This window comes from Anopheles funestus, chromosome 2RL, assembly GCF_943734845.2.
Source record: "Anopheles funestus chromosome 2RL, idAnoFuneDA-416_04, whole genome shotgun sequence".
NCBI classification, from domain to species: Eukaryota; Metazoa; Arthropoda; class Insecta; order Diptera; family Culicidae; genus Anopheles; species Anopheles funestus.
This window is the reverse complement of record NC_064598.1, coordinates 6,638,427-6,662,818: the sequence shown is the minus strand read 5'-3', so window position 1 is coordinate 6,662,818 and position 24,392 is coordinate 6,638,427. Positions and strand designations below refer to the sequence as shown.

General features: G+C 42.9%; 1 protein-coding gene across 2 annotated transcripts in view; it reads left to right on the top strand.

Moving 5' to 3' along the window:
• Positions 1-24,392, top strand: part of LOC125766388 (mucin-19-like) — a 77,129-nt gene that overhangs the window by 2,276 nt on the left and 50,461 nt on the right. Inside the window, exon 1 of one of the 2 annotated variants that reach the window (XM_049432279.1) lies at positions 1,429-1,688. The exons of the other annotated variant lie outside the window; for it this stretch is intronic. The gene's annotated coding sequence lies outside the window, so the exon portion shown is untranslated. Of the gene's footprint in view, positions 1-1,428; positions 1,689-24,392 lie in introns of those variants that run through there. 2 annotated transcript variants of the gene reach the window in all.

The window sequence follows — 24,392 nt, the reverse complement described above, 5'->3', positions numbered from 1 at the left end:
AAAATTATGCAACCATCAGTAAAAAACTTTCTGCTTCGAGTACAAAAGCATTTTCGGCTAAAGTCTGAAACACGACCCCCCCCCACTCACGGGCACTCATTTGAGTGACTTTTTTTCGTGCAGGGTGGTTCGAAATCGGTTGCGTGTTTTTTAATTATGTTTCGAGACACAGACACCTGAGGGCATGGCCGTCGAAGAAGAAAATGTAGCAATTGGTGCCATCTATCGACCACAGGTCAAAGATTGGCGATCCGTTGGAGCTTTCGCGAATAGCTCCGGCCACAGACATGGTAGCGATTAGTGGTGCATGGATGAAATCTAGCCACAAGTGCCATCTAGCCATGGCCAGAAGAAAGTGTGGCGATATCTTGGATACCGGCGGAGCTATGGGGCAAAGTTGGGCCAAAAATGAGGAAAATTTTACGGTTTCACAAACAGCGTATGGAACTTGGTTCCTCGATGAATAAATCACTTTTCACTATGCGAAAACCTCCTTACAATTTAATAGTAATTGTAAAAAAAATCAAATTTAGGCCACATTGCATAATCTCCGAACCACCCTGTACGAAAAATTGACACGCAGATGAGTGACCGTGAGTGGGGGGGGGGGGTCGTGTTTCAGACTTTAGCCGCATTTTCATCTATTGCTTTTAGCAGATCGTAAACAGCGAACAAGCAACCTTTAAGGTCGCTCGGCCATTTAAAGCAGCTACTAAACAGCGTAGGGAATACTTTTTCATTTAAGCATGCAGAACCTGTTAAAAAGTCATAGAATAGTAAAGAGTAGACTCACTATGGTTACAATAGTTGTTTATTTTCTCGTACATTCATCAATTGTCTCCGATCGTGTGTTGATCGATTTATTTGCGCAATATATCTCGAAAACGGAAAACATTTTGGAGATACATCATCATCTGAAGGGGGATGCTTTTGGTATGCGAGTAGCAGCATATCTTGATAACCGTCCCAGCAGCGACGGTACACTTCTATCTTTCTAATTTACCGTGTTCTTTCGTGTTCACACTGCAGCAAAAGCAGAAACAGCCAAACGCCAAGATTAGATTGAGAGTTTTTGGGGGGCATTAAGAAAGGCTTGAAATTGGCGAGGGTTTTGTGTTGTTGTTATGTTGTTTTATTTATCGTTGTTGTGTGTGGGACCATGCCGTCCCACACACTACCCATACAGCAACATTCATGGACACGAACGCATCCATTCCGGTGCCCTTTCACTGCCCCTTCCCGGGCCCCGGGAAGGTATGTGTACTGCACCGAAATTGATTCAACCATGCGGTGTGGCCTCGATCGGTACACGCGGACCCGGGGCGTTTGCTGGCTGGGGAGATTGAGAAAGTAACAAGATCGTGTGGGGGGCAGTACACAACGCGTAACAGTGTGCGTTTGTTTTTTTTGTAGTTCCGTTGTTGTTGTGGATTCCCTTCCTGCGCCAATGCTGCTGATGCGAGGTGATGCCGCATGGCACCAACGGGTACCGACACAGTTGAAGGGTGTCGATTGTTCGTTTAAATCGGTTCTATTTGTTAATTTTCGGATTGTTGTAGCAAACCTAGACAGATTGTATTGTGAAAGTGCGCGTACGATGTAGGGGAGTAGAGATATTAGCAAAAAGTTCTAATTCGTTCTATAATTTCCTATCGTCGATCGAACGTGTAGAGACACACAAAAAAGAGGTAAGAAATGCTGAGAGTTTCTATTCGCTAGCAAATTCTAAATCTGATTGAGAAAAAAAAGAACAACCCTAGCGCATGTCTTACGTCATCGAACTAAGTCAAGTCACGTTACATTACGTCGTAGGCAGCAATCGTTTGTTTTTTTTCTCTCTCGTGTGATTTGGTGACGAAAGACGAGCTGGAAATTCATCATGATCACTGCCAGAATTATCTGTCACTTTTCGATCTATCGATCCCGTTCCCTCGCAATGGCAATGACGACAAACTCACTAATCGCGACGGCGGCGACGTACAGCTCGTTTGACGTTTGTTCGTGCACGTGCAGCGTCGTCAGCGTTTTGCTCGCTCAGGTTAGACAGTCGACATCAACGCACACTACTACCATGGTAGCGGCTTACTAGTGGCTTGTGTGCATGTGCTAAGCTGTGCATACTAGATGGCGCTTGATTTTGACAGTTCGCTAATCGATCGATCGGCGATAAAGATGGCGGTACTCACATGTTGTACTAAAATGTTCTTAAACACGTACTTTCCGACCGGGTTACGATTAGCGTTATATTTATCACGCAACACAATCGTACCGGGAATGCAGATGTAATTGAATGAAGTGTACTTTTTTTTGATAAGCCAACGATTTGGCTACTTTATCATGCTTCTATGTATGGGTATGGGTTTTTTCTTACCCGCATTGTTTACTTCATGAGGACAACCCTCACAAAGGTGGAGAAGGAGTTGATCCCCAATATGATTAACGTGTTAAACAATTTGTTAGCCAAAAAGCTAAACCTATTTCCTAATGTACTAATGAATCTAAACTAACTAGTACTAAACCTAGTACTAATGAATGAAAGGCGTAACTGCATTGAAGTGGTGGGATCAGCAATAAATAATTTATTATGAGCTGCTGCAAGTCGATGAGTTTGAGGACATTGTATGCGTTTGAGATTATCCTCAACGAACAGACGAAGAGATTTGCCTGTTATTAACAAAAAGTGGAATTATTCTAATGCTTCTTGAAACATATCGTACCGGTTCAATACCGTGTCTTCCGGAATGATCTATACCGTCTGGGCTTTGACATGCCAATCCATTCCATTTCCCACCCACTCGTCCCTTTCCCCCCTCCATCAAGTCGTGATGGTTATTTACGATTTGCAAAACAGTACGTCCGGTGTGCACATGGACGGTGCACATGATTCACAGGTGCAAACCGTCTTTGGTGCATCGAGTGCATTTCCGCCCGGTTCGGTTGCTTCTCATCCAAACGATCGTAAGCGAACGAGTGGGTGGTGTTGTTTTCTGTTTTTTCGTTTTCACCACTCAACATTACCACCACCACCACCAGGGAGTGGTTTGGCGGAGTTTTGCATGATGCATCGCGTCTGCTTCTACAGGATGTGCATCGTGTTACAGCAGCTCACGGTCAAAGATGTCGGGGTTTTCGGCTCTGTGATGGACCCGGGGCCACCGGGGTAAGAATTATGTCTTCTCTGTCTGGAGCGGAACAAGTTGCCTTGTGCCGATAGTCGTCTAATGTTAGGTGATGAAGTTGGTTGAGGGGTTACCACGTCGCCGTGTTTCCGATGTTTGGTTTGCGTGTGATCGTTTACACGATTCAATTGTTAGCGCTGATTCTTGCCTTGGTGCCGTTAGTTGCAGTGTCATAATCGGTGTGGCGTAATGCATGATAATGCAAAAGAACAGCAAAAAGTATGCCACTCACATTACCGATCATCTTAGATCGCGCTGGCAGTGCGGATGAGGTAATTAGGTTCTTTTTATGAATGAATTACACACATGTGTTTGCGTCTTAAAAATGGCATTGTACGAGATGTTTTTGTGTGTGCTGCTTTGACAGTTTGGCGCTTAATTAAAGGTATGGTTGTCATGTCATGCGAATGACATTCAGCGCGTAGGTTGGGAAAAAAAGCAGCAGGGAAAAGAAAGTGTTGAATTTTAAATTAAAAGTACGCTAACGAAACTATTTTTCATTTGAAAATATCAAGGAACACTTTAAAATGCTGGCAGATCATCTGTGTTTAGGATAAATAAAAGGATCTTCACTTCTTAACCTCTTTGTGGATGATTCAGCTTGCTGTGAACCGTTTTAAATTAAACCCCAAATTGTTTCTTATCATTAAAAAGGATCTTAAGCCAGTTTACTATCCTTCTCTCACATCCTTTTCCCGACGACCCTTACGGTGAACCTTTCCCTTTGCGACCTTTTCCGGAACTTTGTTGAACCCGGAACGGCAAATTTTCTCTTTCTTTCCTCACATACTTTTCCGATCACACCGTACGACTGTAAACGGTATACAGACACGCACACACCCATGGTAGAGTGGTTGTTTGCTTGTGGTAGTAAAAGTCGGTGGCCCCGTCGGTGCGTATATGCATAGGAAATATGGGCCCGGTGCGTTAATTTAACGCTTCCTGCAATTCTTCACTTTATCTAACTTCCCGTGGTTTACAATCGTCACATTTGGACGCTACCCAACGCCTGGTTGGCCTATCTCTCGGACGATCAGCACTATCAGCATCAACACACCGTCGCATATGATCACCGCATCACAAACGCATTATGAGCCATTCGTTTAACATTCCTTCCATTCATCTTTCCCACTCTGTTTCACGTTCGTTCTACCACGTCGTGTTGGCGGTTTATGTGTGCCGCAAAGGTTTCGTTGTTTATCCATTGCCGCATTGTGTTCATCAAGTGTTGCATTTTCGGTGTACCGGATCAAGCAGCAAAACAGATCCGTGGGATTCGTACCAATTGTGAAGCGGGGGTTTCGTTTTCTTTTACCATCGATTCGACACGTGATGCGCAAGGGAAGAAGGCATTTGCTGACCACGTGGTAGCGTCTTAAAATTTACGTAGTGCCGTGGTCAGTGTTGGTGTGTACTTTGTTGGTAGAAATAAAATATTTATTAGCGCCGGGATTAAATTTATACAGCACATTTTTTTGAGGTATTGTTAACGTTAATTTTGACTAAAAAAAAATAAAATTTGCTTTTAAAAATACTAGAATTTTCTACACTAATAGGTACATCAATTTAAAGCCACCAAAAAGACAAAATCATTAAATTATCATAGCAAGATAAACAACTGTAATAACAATCTTAACTATATAAAAAAATTTGAAATTAGGTTTGTTTAAAAGGAAAAAACCCGGAAAGCGATGCGAAATTAACTTTAAAATTTATGGAATTTGTATCGTATCGGCTAAAAGATGTAAAAAAGAAAAACAAGTTCCCATTCGGCAAGTCTCGCTACTCGACAAACACACCGACAAAACCGGCAATTCGATCGTGACACATACCGAAACGGATACAAGCCACATAGAGGGGTGAGTTACAATCGATAGACACATTTAAGCACATCAGTGGAAACGGAACGGAAGCACCCCGGGCTTCTAGGACTACACTGAGGGTAGCAAGGCAGCCGGGCGACGTCCTCTTCTCCTTGAACTCAGTCGATGTTCGGCTTATCAGATATGAGCGTTTTGGTCGCTGCGTAAAAAAAAGCCGAACCGCCGATCGCCATACGCAACCACCAACCAAAACTGCGCACAAACACACACGCGCGCGCGCGCGCTTGTAGAAACAAATGTCAGCGCAAATGGGAAACAGTCGAAGGTTACGCGGGCACTACATGGCGTTTGCGCTGCAGAGTTAAAAAGGCATCAAATCAATTTAAGACGCACTGGACGCCAGTCTAACAACAATAAAACCTGGTCCATTTGTGTGTGTGTGTGGGGGGGGGGTTAATGGTGGCGCAATACAAAAAAAACATTCGTATTGCTGTATGTTGCGCGATCTAAACCGCGTTTGTTTATAAACGAATTTAGCTTCACCTGTTCCCTCTGGCATCACATCCCGTTTGGTTGATTTTCTTTCCCTTTACATTGCGATAAAGTGTCATACTCTTTGGGGGGTGGGATAGCACCAACCACCCTGCGGGTATGGGGTGTAACACAAATCCTGCTGTAATAAGAAGAATACTACCCAAGCGCCGGACAAACAACGGTGCACCACATATCATCACATTGTTCGCACTGGACACGAACACCATTCCATTCGTGTGCAGTACGATCGTCCATAACCTTTACCTAATGTGCGCCAAATGGTTTCGATGCAAAGAAAAAAAACATGGAAGAAAAAGAATAAAACGACGCCCATCTCCTTCCAAAATCGGCCCCAGGTTTCAAGGTTGTGTCGAGATTGTTTGTGGCCATTTTTCTTCTTCTTCCTCGTCTTGTTCCTGGCATCCTATCTGGATGCTTTATGGGTCGACCTCGGTTGAGATTATGCAACCTGTTGGCTATATTTCTTATCACCTGCTCAAGGCGCCATTTTTTTTGTTAAACAGTGCTATAGGAATGGGAAGTTAAAACGCAAAAGGCCAAACAGGAAAGTGCCCACTTGCATCGCTAAATTGTGTGTGTGTGTGGTGAATGTCTTTGCAATAGTTGTCCTGAATGGAAATGTCAATTTAAGATGTTGAAACAATGGCATTTCAGTTCGATCAAGGATCAATCTCATCAGCATGCCCCCCCGTTTGTTCCCCATAAGAAGTACTATATAGCACGCAATTGCATACTTTCAGGCTGTGTGTCAGCTGTGTAATACTAATATTAGTTAATCGAGCGCGAAATTGAGTTTGTTTTAATTAACCGTGACATAGGGATGTTAATTTGCCATTTTTGTTTGGCATGCATGAACATCTTATTCTTGTTCGTACTTAATGTTAATGGGGTAAGCGTCCCAGGAACCGCTGTTACTGGCCATTTCTTTTATCGAATTAAGGTTGAATTAATTGCTAGAAATAATAATTTAAATTATTCGGACAATTTTTTTTCCTCAATATGTGTCATTCGCTACATGATTACCTGTATTAAATTAGACTACACGCCGTTTGGGGTTTCCACCCTCCCCTCGGGGGGGCCTGGCAACGATCAGGTGCGTCCTGTGCTGATTGATTTATGTTTCATTGGCCACCGATGCGTAGCAAAAGGCGATGTTTTACTTCTATAATCTATTTGTGTATGTGTGGTTGAACGTTATTGCCAAAAATTCGCACTCAACCCTTCTCATCGAGGTGGTAGTTGGTTAACAAAAAAAAATGGGATGGTCAAAAAAATCCAACCCGGAGAAACGGGAAATTACCTGGCATTAATTAGATAATTAATTAAGTCCAGTTTTGAGCGAGCAGTTTTGAGATTTTTTTTCCATATGGAATGTGAATCAAATTTAATTAGATATTAGAAAAATTTTCTGAATCATTTGCTAAAAAATGAATGAAAAAAATGTTTATTGAAAAAATGGAAAAGTTTTTTTCTCTGATTAATAAAATAATTTCTCACAGTTCTCGTGTGTACCTTTTTGCGCGGTAGCATATGTCAGTAAAACAAATGCCAATGCGAAAGGAGGACCCTTGCCCCGGTCATCCATCCCGGGGGAGTTTTTTGCACGAAGGGTGAAAGTGGTGTGTTGTAGGGGTCCTATGTGTGTGTGTGTGTATGTTTGATGAAGCTTACGTTGTAGCATGTATGCTGCACTAGGCTATGTGGTTAAAAATAGTTTACCACGATCACCACCCCACATTACCATCCCCTACTGCTGTTTTTGAGTTGGTTGGGGTGGCAGCAAGAAATAGTGAAGAAGAATTGGCACACAAATGTGCACACACCCGGCTACGGTTCGCTTGGTAGTGGCCTGGTAGCGTCTTCTCACCCTTGCCTTGTCTAGTAACGGGGCTTCATCATTTGTTACCCCCGTACACACACACGCACACATACGGTACGCCTGTTTTTTTTTGCGAGCCATCTCCTGTCAAAACGATGGTTCGCGACACACATGTGATTCATGCGAGTATGGTCAGTGAGCTTTCGATTGCTGTGAAGTAGAAATTAATCGGCTTATCCATTACAAGCAGGTAGCATTGTTTAAATTGTTTGAGAGTCACCGTATGACCCCGGATTACTATTTATCTCTTAACAATTAGCTGTTTAGTAGTTTAGCTACGATTATTCGTGTGATTCACTTATCCGTTCTAGAGATGTCCAAAGTGAGTAAGAGTGAGATTGAACAAGTTTCGTTCACTCACCACGAGGAGTTTTAGTGACTCCTTTCTTTTCACTCAAATAATGCTATAAATAGAAGAAAGCATAAAAAATAAGAAAAAAATAAAAAAAATCTGAAAACCCGAAAATTTCTTAATGGGTTAGCCTTGGTTTTTTTTGGGAAATTTAGCAAAATTTTAAAAATTGATTTATTTTGATGCGAATTGGTTGCAATAAATTTCTTTTCACTCAAATAATGCTTTAAATAGAAGAAAGCATAAAAAACAAGAAAAAAATAAAAAAAATCTGAAAACCCTAAAATTTCCTAATGGGTTAGCCTTGGGTTTTTTGGGAAATTTAGCAAAATTTTAAAAATTGATTTATTTTGATGCGAATTGGTTGAAATAAGTTTCTTTTCACTCAAATAATGCTTTAAATAGAAGAAAGCATAAAAAATAAGAAAAAAAATAAAAACATTCTGAAAACTCGAAAATTTCCTAAGGGGTTAGCCTTGGTTTTTTTTGGGAAATTTAGCAAAATTTTAAAAATTGATTTATTTTGATGCGAATTGGTTGAAATAAGTTTCTTTTCACTCAAATAATGCTTTAAATAGAAGAATGCATAAAAAATAAGAAAAAAATAAAAAATTCTGAAAACCCGAAAATTTCCTAAGGGGTTAGCCTTGTTTTTTTTGGGAAAATTAGCAAAAATTTAAAAATTGATTTATTTTGATGCGAATTGATTGCAATAAGTTTCTTTTCACTCAAATAATGCTTTAAATAGAAGAAAGCATAAAAAATAAGAAAAAAATAAAAAAAATCTGAAAACCCGAAAATTTCCTAAGGCTATAGCCTTGGTTTTTTTTTGGGAAATTTAGCAAAATTTTAAAAATTGATTTAATTTAATGCAAATTGGCTGAAACTCATGAGTTAATAAAATGACCGAACCGAAATGAGTCGTTAAGCGAGCTGACTCCTAATAACGACTCATTCACTCTGAGTTGACTCACTAAAAAGAGTTGTTATTCGCATCTCTAATCCGTTCACGATCGTGTCCCAATGAGCAAGGATAATTGTCGTTCTACCTAGTATTCTATACACAGGAAGTGAATATATGCTATACCCCTTAGTAGATAGATGATTTGTTTCGCTTCTAGAAGCTAAAAGCACACATTTTAACGCATCGGTGAGTTCATTTTGCTACTTTGCAAAAAAGAAACTTCTCTCTGCACTATTGGAAGAAGCTTTTTGGAAGAGTTTTGTTGTGGTTGCGCATTTGTTTTTTGTTTTAGAAAACACGTTATTTCAACCACGACGCCATCATTGATGACTGTTCGAATAGAGAACGAACTGGTTGGGTGAATGCGTGTGCGTAACGAAGCCAACATATTTTTGAGAAAGAGAGAAAGAGAAGAACCCCCAAACTCCGATGGGGGTTGAAACATTGGAAATGCGCTTTTCATTATTACTTTTATTATCTGTATCATTGTGCGTTCGGTGCGGAAAAAGGGAGCTTCTGATACGGTTGAACACACACACTTGGTCAGAAACGAGAAGCGGAAATGGTCTGTGTACCGCTTGTATCTATCGCCTTGGTTTATACAGTGGACGAGAAAAAGGAAACAACCGTGGCAAACACATCTTTGCGTTGCATGGGTGGACGACTTGAGGGTGGCTAAAAGGGGTGGCGCGCAAAAGGAGGCTGCGGCAAGCCTACCTCCCCACTAATCTACCACTGGTGCTGGTCTTGGTATTTAGGCCGGCAAATCCATTTTTGGCCATCGGGTAGGTCGACTGTGTGTTTTAATTGCGTTTGCTTGCTTCTATGTGCCGTTCGCTTACTACTAAACGCCGTTGACCAAAGGAGAAAGGTAGGGATGGGGAAGAAAGGGTGAGTTACACCCCGTTTACACTCAACACCACGACCACCACCACCCAGTAGCACCCCAGTCTCCCCAGGCGGGAGCTTATCAATTAGCCAGTGTCTCAATCAGGTGTTGTTTGACGCACAGTTAGCGTGTGATCGCGTGTGCGTACACACAGTTGCTCAGTTGCTCTTTATTAAACTCTCTTTCGCTCCGCTCTCTTCTCTCGTTTTTTGCTGTACCATCGTTACTATAGAGTAGGCAAAAAAATGGGACGCACAGGCGTCATAGTGACGGAAATTTTGAAGAGCAACATGGAGAAAAAAAACCACAAACAACTCTTTAATGACGCAACACCGCATCCAACCTCTCTCTCTCTCTCACTGTGATAAGTGACGAAAGCTGTCAAAAATAAGCTTTTTAAGCGAGTTTTATTCAAAGCTACGTTTATTAAGAACGAAATTGACAGGTGAAATGTTACTTCTTGAAGTATCAACAAACGTCTTTTCAGCTTTTGCTTTCTTTTGCAAAGCTTTTTTTTATTTTGCTCCCCTACAGTCATATAATGCGGCTTTGCCGACAGGTGTGTGTATGTGTGTCTGTTACTGGGGGGATGATGAGAACGCGCTTTTCTTTCGCTTTGAGCATCACTAACACACCGATACGCGCCTCTCACACGTATAACGCCGGTGGGGAGCATCAGTGTCGGTTGTCATGGCAACCGCGCAGTTCACCATCGTGTTTTTTTAGCGCGATGGAACCGGGTTGGGGGGTGAGTTTCAGCAAACGGGAGACCGATGATCCGTGAGCCAAGCAACAAATACACAAGCACGCACACTTGGGATTATTGTATAATTTCACTAAAGACGCTTCGATTACAGGAAGCACGAAAGAGAGAGAGGGAGAGAGAGAACGAGAGAGAGAGCGAGTGTATGGGAGAATGTAAAATGTGTGTGCCACCCCACCCATGGCCATTTTGCGATCGAACAAGGGCCAATTTAAGGGTGAGTTGTAGTACGCATCGAGCCACGTGAGATCGCAAATAATGTTCGGTTTTGGTGTAGAAAAAAATGTAAAATACCGATGAGGATGAAAGCAGTGACACAACGATGGTGCAGATTGCTGGTGTATCTGGTTTTGCTACAGTAGTGATACTACGCAGATTTCGAACGGAACCGGATTGAATAAAGTTTGTTCAATTTCCAATATTTGCTCTGTTTTGCTCCTCAACGGACACATGTGGACGCAGCTCGGTAAACGTTCTGGTTGTGTTTATTTACCCCTAAAACGCTTTTACTCACACAGCCATGCAACTTGTACCAACACAAATCTTGCCGGTTAAACCCAAGTGTTTGAGAAAGTTGGAGCGTGAGAGATAGAGAAATAGGAACCCCCCGAAGCACCAACCAACCTGCGGATAGAAAATCGAAACCGGTGCGTCGGATGTATTTTTTCCCCCTCTAGTTACTGCATCGCGTGGCCTCGCAGTTTCTACCTCCCTTTTTGTTCTCCACTTCCTCCCTCCACCCTTTTCCCATTCTCTTTCATCCCCTTGTTGTAGTTGTGTGATCAACAGTAGGCCGAAACACACAAAATGGCATCGTGATTCGGTAATTAGATCACATGTACCACAAACTCTTGCCCACCCCGCCCCCCAAAGTACCACACAGACCACCAGTGTCAGCCGGCGTCCGCGCTCGTCCTTCGTTTTGGGGCAGCACGATGACAAAACCACTACGACAACACACCGTTGACGACGATGAAACCGGTCGAATGATTTGCATTCTCGGGTCTAGCTGCTGCTCGGGACGTGCCACCCTTGTGGCCACTTTTCCACCTGTCCGTCCTTCGGCTAGGCTATTCTTGGCAAACACCGCGATATGATATGTACCGGTTGCAGGCCCTCGTTTCTGTGTGTGTCATCTCACTTCTAAACATTGTATTGCCAACTCACATGCATCAAGGTGCACGAATCCCAAGATGCTGTGAGATCACTACTCCTCTCCGAGCGGTATGCGTATGCGTGACACAACGTGTCCACAACAGTGCGTTATCTGATGCTTATCATCGTGTCCTCAATATTTTCTAGCTCTTGTTCGCTTCGTTTTTTTTGGTTCTAGAGTTTTACAGTGGTAAAAAGGCAAGAAAAAGGAAGGGCTGGCCAGTGGCTGGGTAGTAAAAGGGTAGTGTTTTTTTTTTGGAAAGGCCCAATCGCCGAGGGCTGGATACTAACAATCGTCAAAGCGATGAGAATTGCAGTATTATTTATTACAACTCGATATCTAATGCTGGATGAATGACAAACAGCTGGGGATTTTTAACTGGAAGTCTTGTTTTATACTTACCGACTTCATTAGTATCAGTTGCGTCATCGAGAATGCTCAAGTATTCGATCTGGCAGCATATTACTTTATGATAAATCATTTCTGCTACACATGATCATCTTGTTTGTACAAAGAGATTTGTTTATTAAATTGTTTTGCTTTAGCGATTGTATAGGAACAATTGATATTTTATCTAAATTTAATAATAATCATATAAATCACTAAAAAAAATACCAAACTTTTTGTAAGAGTGAAAAAAGATGTTTACTTTTGAATATAATTTGTTGTAAGTCATACATATTTTTTACTGATAAATGATCATATGAATCAAATGATTTCACGCGTTATTGTATAAACATTTAACTGAGTTGCGTTGGTATTAAAAGCTTTATGCTTTTTCCAATATGCGAACATATTGTTTACACATTTAAGATGAAAGGTCGTATCAAGCTTCTACATTGTGTATTGTGGTTTAAGCGAGAATGCCTACTTCCTTCCTAGGAGGAGTGAAAGAAATTGAAGAAAGGAAGAAGCAATCTTTCAAGTGAAATCGTAAATGCGTGTAATTCCAACGATTCTGACCTCAACCACCATGCAATGTGTAGTAATTACAAGATATGTAAGCAGCATCCGAACATCCGTTCTTTGCTCCGGGTTTGGCTGTAACGCACGCTACACCAACCTTCAATCGGCCCTTGAATGTTGGCAACGGGCGATTTTTCTCTCGATTTGATTGGTTTGCCTTGATTGGGGTTGGTCGGTCTGGTCGGAGATTGGTAGACGGACGCGCCTGACAATAACGGACGATCGCGCATTCTTTCGACAAACGCATGCAAAAGTTTGATCGAGCATGTGTGCGAGACGCCCCAAAGGTGGTGCTTCTAATTGAGGTTAGAATTGAGGTTCCGAGAGTTCGCTCATGTACACCGCAGTACAGCGCAGGGAACGCGTTTGCGCCGTTCACCAATCGGCGGGAAAGATGAACAAGATGTTGTTGCAATGGCTTTGCAATAGAACTCTAATGTACATATGGCGAGTTCCAAACGTATGGTAAAAAAAAGCCGGTCGAGCTTAAGTTGTAATCGTATGCAAATCACTATTGTAACAAACCTGTTGAAGAAATTAGAAGAAAACAGAAGGAAAGTAAATGGAGAAAGAAAGCAACAAAAGGAGGTCACATATGCCTGGTCCAGCCTTGGTTCGGGGGAATATTGAGAGCCTCGAGCCAATAATCGAGCATCCTGTTTGCTGGTCGAGCAGGTGCGGATGATGTAGATGAAATTAGCGATCAGCGATTCCTGCGCGCATGCCAGAAATTCTTCATCTGCACCTGTGCATCCCCCGGCGCCACGGGTGGAATGTTTGGCACGGGAACGAACGATGAATATTTTACCCATTTAGTTATGCTGTAGGCCGATGTGCTGTTGCTGTCTAGTGTCGTTGCAATATTCATTCTAATGAGTACGACGTGCTTTGCATAGCAATGCAAAGATGTGCATTTTGCCTTCGATCTACGATCGTGCTTTACTGAAGTTGAGTTGCGAATGGGATACTTTAGAGAAATTGTTCTATCATGGCATTAAGTTCAATGTATTTGTTTCAGAGAAAAAACTGAAAAAATACCTAGATTAGACCATGTTGGAGAATAGCTAATATGACAAAATGGGGAAGTGTCATTAAAATTATGTTTATTGATCCTGTTCTCCATCAACTTTGTCAAACCTCAGACAAAGGCTGGAATCATGGAATAGGACTTAAACTGTCAGATTAAATGACGTGATAAAAAAAATGATAAAAGTTTCCTTAAGCAAACGTTGTCATGTCATCAAATACCGAAACTACTAACTTTGAGATTAAATTAGGGTAGATATGGTATGTTAGTACCTGGATTCTACTTACACTAATTCGATAACTTTGCTTGGCAACACTGCTGTCAAAGGTTGCTGAGCGATGTTTAGCTCAATGTTCTTGGTGTCTTTTCTTTGTAAAATGTGTTTAAGAGTTTTGCAGAAGAAGCATTTACCAGTCCCGGTGTGTACTTTTGCGTTGTTTATTTGTCACCCGTCACAGGCAAAGCTCACACGGGCGATGGGAACCGGGACAGGGGAAAATGACCATAACGATTACAGCATGAAATCGCGTGAGCTACGGCTATCCGATTAGCGTGTAATGTTGACGCCAAACCGCATACACACACACACCCACCCGAGACGGGAAAGTGTTAGTGGTGCAACAATGGCCGCACCATCGCGCGAGAGAACAATCACGACCGACCGTGATGGCGCCCAGGAACGAGCTTCCGAGCACGCGAGAAAAGACCCATCCTGAGAATGGCCTTGCGATATCGACTTGACAGTTGTATCAAGCGCCCCGTAACGCATTCTCAGCTCTAATCGCCACTAATGACAAAACGGTAGCCATTGGCCATTTTACATAAAAGGTCGCAAACAAACAAACAAAACAAGAAAAACGAAAGAAAACAGTATTGTTTTGTAAACAGGCCAAATACCTCGGTTCCGGTTGTTCTCGTTTTGCACTCTATTGGCGATTTAGTGCGATTTTGACCAACGGTCGATTTCGCGTGTGTACGTGTGTGTTTGTGTGTGTTTGTTTTATCATTTCACAGCTCACAACGACTGCTGCGATGAGCCGGTTATGGGTTTACAGTAGTGTGTTGCGGATATTGTTTACGTTCCGTCCTTGATTGGTGCGAGCAATGTAACGAAACAATGACGCCGCATCGGTCGCTGATAAACAAGCGAAGAATTTGACGGGGGCGCCTGGTACTGGATGATGATGTTGATAATGTTGCCGTTCGGGAGGCGCAATGGCTGTCAAACACCAGTGCAGACACGTCTGACAGTAGCGACACGATTGACAGATGAGTAGATCAGAGCGAGCGTACCGCTGTAAACAAGCTATTTTGCAATGCTCGATCAACAACGATCTACATACAGTGTGCAATGACGAAGATGGAAAATGGCAGCTTTATACGAATCGGAAATTGGTTTAGTAACGCATCTCATTGTAGCAATTTAATTAAAAATGCGTTATAATTGAATATCATCCGCAGATAAAACACAAGGTGTGCCAACTATTTTCCAAACTCCCCATTCAAAACACAATTTCTGTCTGTTGTTTGGCATGTTTTATGCCACCGTAAAGCGGAACCAATTTATCAGCTCGTAACGGTGGTACGTCAGATCACTTTGCTGCTAAATAGGAGGAAAAAAAGCGCCCGATATTATTGTGTAATGCAATCCGTACGTGTACAAAACATATGGCGTCCGGGTTGTATACATCACACATACGTACACGTGGTTGGTGGATGGAGAGATGACATCCATCATTCACAAAATGGTTCCAACATCATAGGCCTCCCCTTCAATCTGTGTGTGTTTAGTATTTTTATTTTGCAGAAAAGAAGCATCCTCCAAACCAGTTCATCAGCGAGTAAACCTCGTGTTGCCTCGTGTTGCTTCTCGGCCACATTCTCGGGCACGTTTTGTTTGTTTGTTCGTAAGTTTGTTTGGTAACCCTGCATCTTCCGCTTTCCGTCGCTCTCTGCCGCATCAGCGTTCGATCAGCAAACGTTGGATCGGCTGGAGTTGGAATGAAGCTGCGTTTCAATCAATTGATGCTACAAATTAGCATGGCATGGAGTGTCCGATCATCGGCACCGCGAAATTCAGTCACGTTGGGTACGCTGCATTGAGTCGGAACTAGCGAACAAATGTGTAAACCTTCAGCAATCGGTTCTGATCGTGCAGTAATGTCTGTATGACATAGTTTCATCAAAGCATCACAGTTATCATCAAACCAGTAGCGGGGGACGCCATGTTTAGAATCGGTGTGTCCATTACCAATACTGCTGCAATTATGGTACGGTGCAGCGTGACGCTCGCTTACCGTAATTGGCCGTGATTGGGGCTGTGACGTAATGGACACGGGAAACGGGACGGAACCATACGTGTAATGGCGGTGTACAGAGCGCATCTGTCTCTGCTTATCCCATGGTTTGCATCCCTCTTGAGTAAGATCGCGGTTGTTTACAGTGGGTGAGAAATAAACAAAAAAGACACAAATTTGAATGCTCATTTTTCCAACCTATTTTTCGTCTTATCGTAGTACCGATAGTAGTAGGCACGTGCATTACTTCCATTGTCCTCTGTTTGTGCTAATCAAGGCCACCTTCCAAAAGTCGTCTCCTCTGCTAATGCCTCCCTCGAAGCATGATTTCGTAATGTTTGTCCCTGTATCGATATGATTTGACGCTTTTTTTTGGGGGGTAATCAAGTGTTTGGCGCTTTGAAAAGATGGCGACCAACGCGGAGATAATTTATATTGGCCATGTTTAGGGCGCCATCTTGATGCTCGGGTTTCCTTCTGCATTCGTATGCGATAAGCGACGGTTCACTCCGTGCCGGGAGTGGACTACATTGCAACCGATTGCTAATACGGTCGATCAACAACGCCGATGGATCTGCTGGACTAGTGTGTGCTAATAAGAAGCTCCTTCGATATTTTTTTTCGGATCAATGATACAACTGGTTCCTCTTAGTGTTTTGTTAGCAGTGTTTTCAGTGTCTATTCGCTTTAATAGAAAAAAATATTCAAACAAAAAAAAACTATCTAATTATTGTTTAAAAGCAATTAATACTACAATCGTTCCTTCATGGCTTGTCGTGAAGTTATGGCACCGTGTTTACATCATCGTTAAGTTACATGATGGCGCGTCTGCTAGTAGTAAGATGGCCCTGGTTCTTTCTTTCAACCCGCTCGTTCAATTCAAGGTTTAAGAAGTGAAGTAAACGTTTCCCTTCCTTTCCCTTCCCCATCTGGCTTCACCTTCGAAACTAATCAGCATCCGATTGTATGGGGCTCACACCGTACGCGCGTATATTTCCTACACATTTTTCTTCCCCTTTCTGATGAACCCACTGGCGGAATATAGGACCGTCGTGTGTTGTTACCCGTGTGGAGGCACGCAAAAATGGACGCTCGCTCTGATGGGACGACGCCTGTCGAAGTGGTGTCGATCGTCGCAAAGCGTAACTTTCGCCCCAAACCTCCTATATCTCTGTCCTCACTGTCCCCTCGCGACTCTCTCTCTCTCTAAAAATAGAGCCACAACCATTATTGTGACCCGGTGGGGTTTGCGCGGTCAGGATGGTTTCGGGTAAGTGTCACTTAGATTCCTTACCTTTTTGTTGTTGTTGTTGTTGTTGCGTCCGTGTGATGGTCGGTGGCGTGGCGTGGCTCGTGCAGCAAAACCGAATGGAAATAAAACTAAAACACACACGCGCACACATGGTTCTTCCCTTTGCCGATCTTCGGTTTTAGGGTATTGAGGTCTTGATGATGCGAGAGAACACACAAAACAAAACGGATTGCTGCACGGTAAAACGGAAAACACGATATGCTGCAACGATTGCAAGAAGACGGCGACGGTAAAACCGGCTGGTTTTGTCCCCAGCACACCGTACATTGGCATCCTTTCTTCGATCGAACCGTTCCTAAAATATCCGTAAAATAGATGAGTCGCTCTAACCAGGCCCCAGGGCCCCCGTAGATTATGTAGTTAACGTTTTGGTTCGACAACGAAGGAGAGAAGTATTTCGTTTTTGGGGTCCTTTACTTTTTTTTTGCTGGTACCGCGGTACCGTCCGATGTTTTATTAGGAATAGCGCCAGAAAAAGTATTACCGTAGGAAAATTGTCGTTAAAACGCACAAACACACAAACACACACACACACGCCATAATGAAATGGAAAGAGAGTATAATATCGATCGTGGTGATGAACCATTAAAGGCCCTCGACACTTGGGGACGGTTATGCGTGTCGTGGCTTGAGGTGTCTATTTGGCTTGCGAACGGAAATGATCCAAATTATTTTCATAGCATTGTAATGTTGGGTTTTATTTGCTGTTAGTATAGTGTCTTTATGTGCGAAGCTTTCATACGCCTCACACAGCAACAGGATCTTGGGGACGATGAATGAATTTAGTGTGATTTGTTGGTTTATATATTTGCATTTCTAAAATATCTTCTGTGAGAGGAATTATATAATAATGAATGTTACAAAACTACTCTGATAGAACCAGCAATTAAGGATATTGATACGGCTGACGAAACATAAGCACATTTATAGGCGATATTTCACTGTATCGCTTGATCAGTTAAATAGAGCAGAGGATATGACACGAATCAACAAATAGACTCAATCTGTGTTCAAATCTCGTCTGGACCCTCCCGTGGCGTTTTGCACATATGAAGGACTGCATTTTCGACTATTCGGTGTGGTAGTCGGTTCCTTGTTCTCCCCCACAAGTAAACAAAGATAATTGGAGAAAAGTCGGACGAACAACAACTACTTACAGCAAGAAACATTTTCTACCGTTTGTGGTCTTTTTGGAACACCATTGCATCGTGCGGTAATAAATGATCTCCAGTAGAAAAGCTATCATTCCAAAACCTGTTCCAACTGGCAGGATTATGAATAGCCAAATAATTTCCTCAAATTTAATTACATTCGCTGTGAATGTTTGGTACGTTTTCTTTATCGGTACCTTCTGAAGTATGAAGTTATCCCAATACTGGTAGAGGTTGGCTTGATACGTTAGAGCAACATACCGTTCGAGTACCTCTTGTAAGATCGATTCCTTGTGCAGCAGATACACGACGTAGTGTGTAACGAAGGGTTCGTTAAGGATCTGATATCTTTTTGGCGAGTGTTTTACCGACAACTGTCCGTAACTGCAAATGACTGTCATTGCGTAGGATGTTGAATGCGCATGACTTACAATGTTCAGATTTTGCCGTCCAAGTCGTAACACCTGCAGATGTGATTCCGACCCGACAATTGGTATCTGTTGGTCAATCAAGTCCTGTATCGTTCTGAGACCTTGGCCGTAACGTGTTAAGGACAGGTTGGAGGTGACACACGATATGTACACTGTTGCGATGTTGAATACCGCAAGGATGTAGCAGAACATTAGCAGCTGTTGAATGGCGCGTAGTTTCTTGAGATCCGGTGGTGCCAAAACGCAACATTGGAGCAACACAAAATGCAATCCGGCAAAGTCGCGGAACCAGGCGAGTGCTGTTCGACGAGGTCCTGCCGAGTCTATCCAGTTCACAAATGTCCACGCCACTGCTGTGAGTTCACTGCAGACGAACCACAAAATCCATATGTACACATCAAACGGATCGATAAAATCATCGATAATGGTTGAAATGTTAGCTGCTGGCGTTAATGCACAGATACCCTCCATATCGTTGGTGTAAATGCGCCGGAACTCTCCCAACGTATGGCCAAAGGTAGCGACGATACTGTTCGCCTTGAGACGATCCTTAAAGAAATGCTTTGATAAGAAATTAATCTGGCTTTCGCGTTCCACCATCGATACATTGAGTCGATCTGCCAACATGGTGATGAAATGAGCTTCCCTGGTGAAGATCTTCATCTTTCCGTAGATAACAAAATGAAATGGATAATTTTCCGCATCAACCACATCCTCCAGATAATAGCGATGCATCTGACGAAACTTGTCCTGGAACAATGCATTTACAGCGGCATCCAAACAGTCATGGTGACCAATCGCATTATTTAACACATTGTAAGTTATCAGCTGCTGATGGTTTATCACAAACAAATTGTTGTACAAACGCTCCCCGGTAAGAGCTGTTGCAATAGCCGTAAAGTTGTCCAGCAGGTTAGTGTCTAGTGCGGGTAAGTAGAACAGATATTTGGCACCCCAATCATAGTTTGCAGACTGTATGATGTACTTCCCATACAGTTCTACCTGTTGGATAAAGTTGGAAAAGAGCAAGAAGTAGATTGTTAGTAGTTATTACTTGATAAGGACCAGAAAGGACACATGCTTTGTTTCCGGTGAGATCCGAAGCATACACAACATTAAGTCTGCTTTTACGGAAATGTTCTCCAAACGAAACTTCGCTGAACATACGCTGTAGTACGATCGCATTAGTACAATGGTTGGTGTGAATGGTGCGTGTAATGTAATACACATCCAGTTGTGGTTCATCAGACAACACTCGCAGATCAATAATACCGGGTATTTTACATTCCTGACGTAACGTCAATGAAAAAAGTTGCGACAGTGTAATTTCAATAGAACTATCACCAGCTGAAACCCCGGTCGGGTAAAGTAACAGATACAACACTATCGGGAACATTTCAATATCAACTGACTCTTGTCTATTGTGCGTTGGACTATATTACTCCTGGAGAATTTGAATTATGAATTAGTTACTTTAAAATGCAATTTCTAATTGTACATGAGCTTTTGTGGGTAGCATTTTATTTAATGAAATGTCCCTTTATGTCAGGAATATTTCTTCGTACTGCAAGCAATTAGCTTTTTAGTAATTATTAATGCTAAAGCTAATTTACCTTTCATGGGCAATAGCTTGATTATTTTTAATGTAATTAAAACTTGATTACTTTAATGTAACCTTTTTTAATATATTCAAATTATATATACCTTGATTTAAAATCTAATATAACTAGTCGGAACTCATATCGCTTATAGTCAAATTACCACAAGGATTAGTCATCACATTTTTCATGCTTCTACCAATTTTTCAATCAAGGTGATAAATAAACAAATTGTTGTATGTTTGCAATAGCAACTTCTGCAGTTTGTTGCGTATCGAAACGAGTTCAAGGCAGGCATGCCCAATATGGGGAAAGAGCGAGTTTATTTTAGTTTCTGCGGTTTCCTGGAAAATTTAATATTACATCTCTAAACAAGACGTTAGAATATACTTTTTTTTAAGTAATAGACCTTTTGGCGTAATAGTTTCATATTGTCGTTATGAATAAAAATCAGTAGCGTATTTATGACATATGTATCTTCCGCTTATAACAATTAGTATCTGCAGCAAACAGACACAATCTATGTAAAGCTGCTACTTACTACCGGTTGATAAGCGCGTTCCGATTGCCACGGTTTTCAGCTCGTAACATTGTGTTACTTGACGTTGACGTATGTCAACCTAGCGTACCGTAGCGCAGCGTCCGTGAGACATACCACAAATGCTGCTACAGGGCAGCAACACTAAGCCGTAGTAGATAAAAATACCCTTTCCAACCAGGAGAGCCGGTGGGTAGAGTTGGTCCAATTTTTCCCGAGTTTGAAGGTCAACCCGGCACTGTTTGCATAGATAACCGTTCGGTGTGTAGTACGGTGCATCCGAGATGGGTGTTTTTTTTTGCTCTCCCCTGCTTCCGAATGTATATGCACGCTCACTTAGCAGACAGACGACATTTGTCCCCAAAACCTCAATGTCCAGCGTCCCCGGTTTGGTCGGTGCGGGTGTCTCTAGTTTGGTGTAGCAATTTTTATCGCAATGCTAATGGTGTGTGAACCTGGCAAAGGTGTTTGCTACTTGTCCGACGTGCTTTGGCGGATGCTCTCGGATCTTGTTGAAGGTCCCGGTACCCGGTTGGGCTTTACCAGCGCGGAGGCCTGTACAGTGTGATATGGGTGTACAACCATCAACCTTAAAAGACACTGTTTAATGAATCAATTTCCGTACGAGGCGCCTCCGTACGATGGAGGCTCTAATTGGGCAACGACTACCAAGCGACTACTGGCTAGAAGACAACCGCATCTGACGCAGATTCTACAGACGCTTTTGGTTCTGGTGTACCGTCAGGACCGACGCATTGCGTCACTGATGCGGTGCGGACCGTCTGCGCAGCATGAAGTTGGCTTGAAGCATTGGCTTAGGGGCGTAATTATCAGACAAGGTGCGTACGCACAGCACCGTTTATCGGTGTCACCTAGACATAGAAGGGTCGTTCGTTTCTACCAGTGCCACTTCATCTGATGGTTTCGATCGATCGCTAGTGATATTGCATAATGCTTTACCCCACCGATCGCGTGCTGTTTTAGAAGGCGAAATCTCGCTGATGTTATGTGTTTGAGCCTCCGATGAGGTGCATCATGGCAAGTGTGACAAGCTGCTTGCTGACTTTTTATGAGTCTTCTCAGCGTTTAATCTTCTAAGACTTGAAGAAAATGCTGCAACTCCATTTTCCGCAATGGACACATTAAAGAGAGCGAGAGTAGGGGCATATTAGAAATGATAAGATAAGAACATAATTTACCTGCATGACTAGTGCGCACTCATACAGCTTCCTTGGTTTTCTTTGTGGTTATGGTGATATCGACCTACCTCGATCGTAATCAACAAGTTGACACCAACACACCAACTTTCGCCGCGGAGAAGTTTGATCAGCTTGGTTTGCTCTCGATTGAAAGATGTTGTAGTGCTTGTAGAAGAAGCGAAGAAGAAGGATAGTAGAAAAATAAAACTAATCGACAACGGGGCGACAAACCGTTCGAATCACTCAACCCAAGGGTTGCGTCAAGGGACACAATGACGCATGGAGTGTGTCGGACACAGATCGGACGCTTTACACGCTGGCGTGGATGGGTGCCGAATTGGGATCGCTGAGATGGGTGGGGGGCGTGCATGTTTAGCTATTTGTTTAATGGGTGATTTATTGATTTGATAAGTGTTACCGAGAAGGCAATTTTCCTGTGGCGATGTTGTACCGAGATGTTACGAGTTTCTTAGAAAGAGTCGGCGGCTGTGGTGAATGTAAGTGGCTATGTTTGACTAAATTGGAAAGAGGACTCCCATAACGCTATAGACGCTTGATGTAATGGAGCAGTTTTCTGTAGTTTTGAGTCCAATATTTGTTAGCTGTGGCTAGTATTAGTAATGTCGGACTACACACGGCAGAATCGGTACAAGTCATCAAAAGTCATGAAAGACTTGAAATGGCAAACCTCAGAGAACTCCTGAGAACTCAGTCAAACCAACTTGACCGATCATCAATCGGGAAGCAAGCAGCACACCTATATTCTGACATTGCAACTGGCACGGTACATAGATTTGCACCTACGCCTACCCGTTCGGGGGTTGCGAATTTTACCCTACCACCACCGGGCTTGATGGTCCAGCCGGGCGAAACTAATTGGACCGGCACGTCGACACGGTCCGGCCCATCAGTTGGGTTGCGTGTCCTGTCCCTCCCTCAAACCAACTCCGCCTAACTCTTGTTGTCCCGTGTCCGTCGCCTGCAGTTACGCCTGCACCAAGGGAAGCGAAAATGTCATGCACGATCGTGGGCGAAGCGAAGGAAAATGTTTAATTTTCCGCGGCGTCTTCCAAGGGTGAGAGAACAGGGAAGAGCGTATATGAGTGGAGCGGTGTTAGCAACAATTTGACTGGGATTTTTGTCACATTTGTCGCTCTAGCCGGGTTCTAGTCTAGAGACAAGCGATGTGGGATGAACAACCGGGGCCGTTGTTGCTTTGTACCATCGAGGGAGCGACCGGGATCGAGGACGAGGATCGGTGTGAGAGGAGAAAACAACAACAAAAAAATACGCGGAAAATGGGAAGAAAAATCATTCGGTGAATGGATGGCTTTCCACTGTTTTCCTGTACGTCTGGTTTGGGGGGTGGGGGGAGGACAAACAGGGAGTAACACCTCGCGACGGTTGCGTCGGTGGATGTTTGGCTAAAATTAAACAAATTTCTATCGCCCCCCGAGACAAATTCGGTCATCGGTGGTTTGCGGAGGGGAAGGGCGTCACAGGCCCACTGCATAACTGCAGACGATGGATGACATACGGCGGTGGGTGGATGACGGGGGGGGGGGGGGGGTGAGCTAAGGCAAAGAGAATCGTGGGGTTTGTTGGCGGCGGCCGTTAGTTTGCCGGTCTAACGCAACCGGCATTTTAAGGTATGGCGGCACGATCAGCATGGCGCGGTAAATGACTTCATAGTTAATGATCAGGAATGCTGCCACCAGTGCGGATTGATAAGTCACGAGAACAATTGCCGCCAGTAAGATGTTTGCGTTGTTATTAATTTGCTGACGTTAATAAGAATTCTTATGAGCTTGTTACGTCTTTCGTAAAGATGTTTTTTTTGGTTTTTGGTAAATGTCAAAATTACTTTGACATATGTCAACTTGACTTGTTTTTACTGTAAAAAAATGAAAACGTTTTAGTGAAGAATGTATGAGGCACATGAAATAACAAATTAAATCGTTTAATTAAGAGTTAAGAAGTAAGGAAAATTTTATCCCTTTTTCACGTTCTCCTCCTGTTTCCAATTGCACTTCTCTTTACGATCACCGTGCAAAGAGATGGTAATATCTAAAACATGATTTTAACGCATCTCGACTGCCAATTATACGCTCGATTGAAGGTAAAAGTCGTAACTGCAACTTCATGCAAATTGGCAGACGAAGACGCACACGATGCTCCACGCACTTGATGAGTTATGTGGCAATTTTGTAGCCTTTCGGTTGTGTTTCTGAGCCGTCGTGGAAGCTTGGTGGCATGGAGTCTTGCATACATTAACTAAGATATTATCACCTTATCAGTCAATGATATAAAATC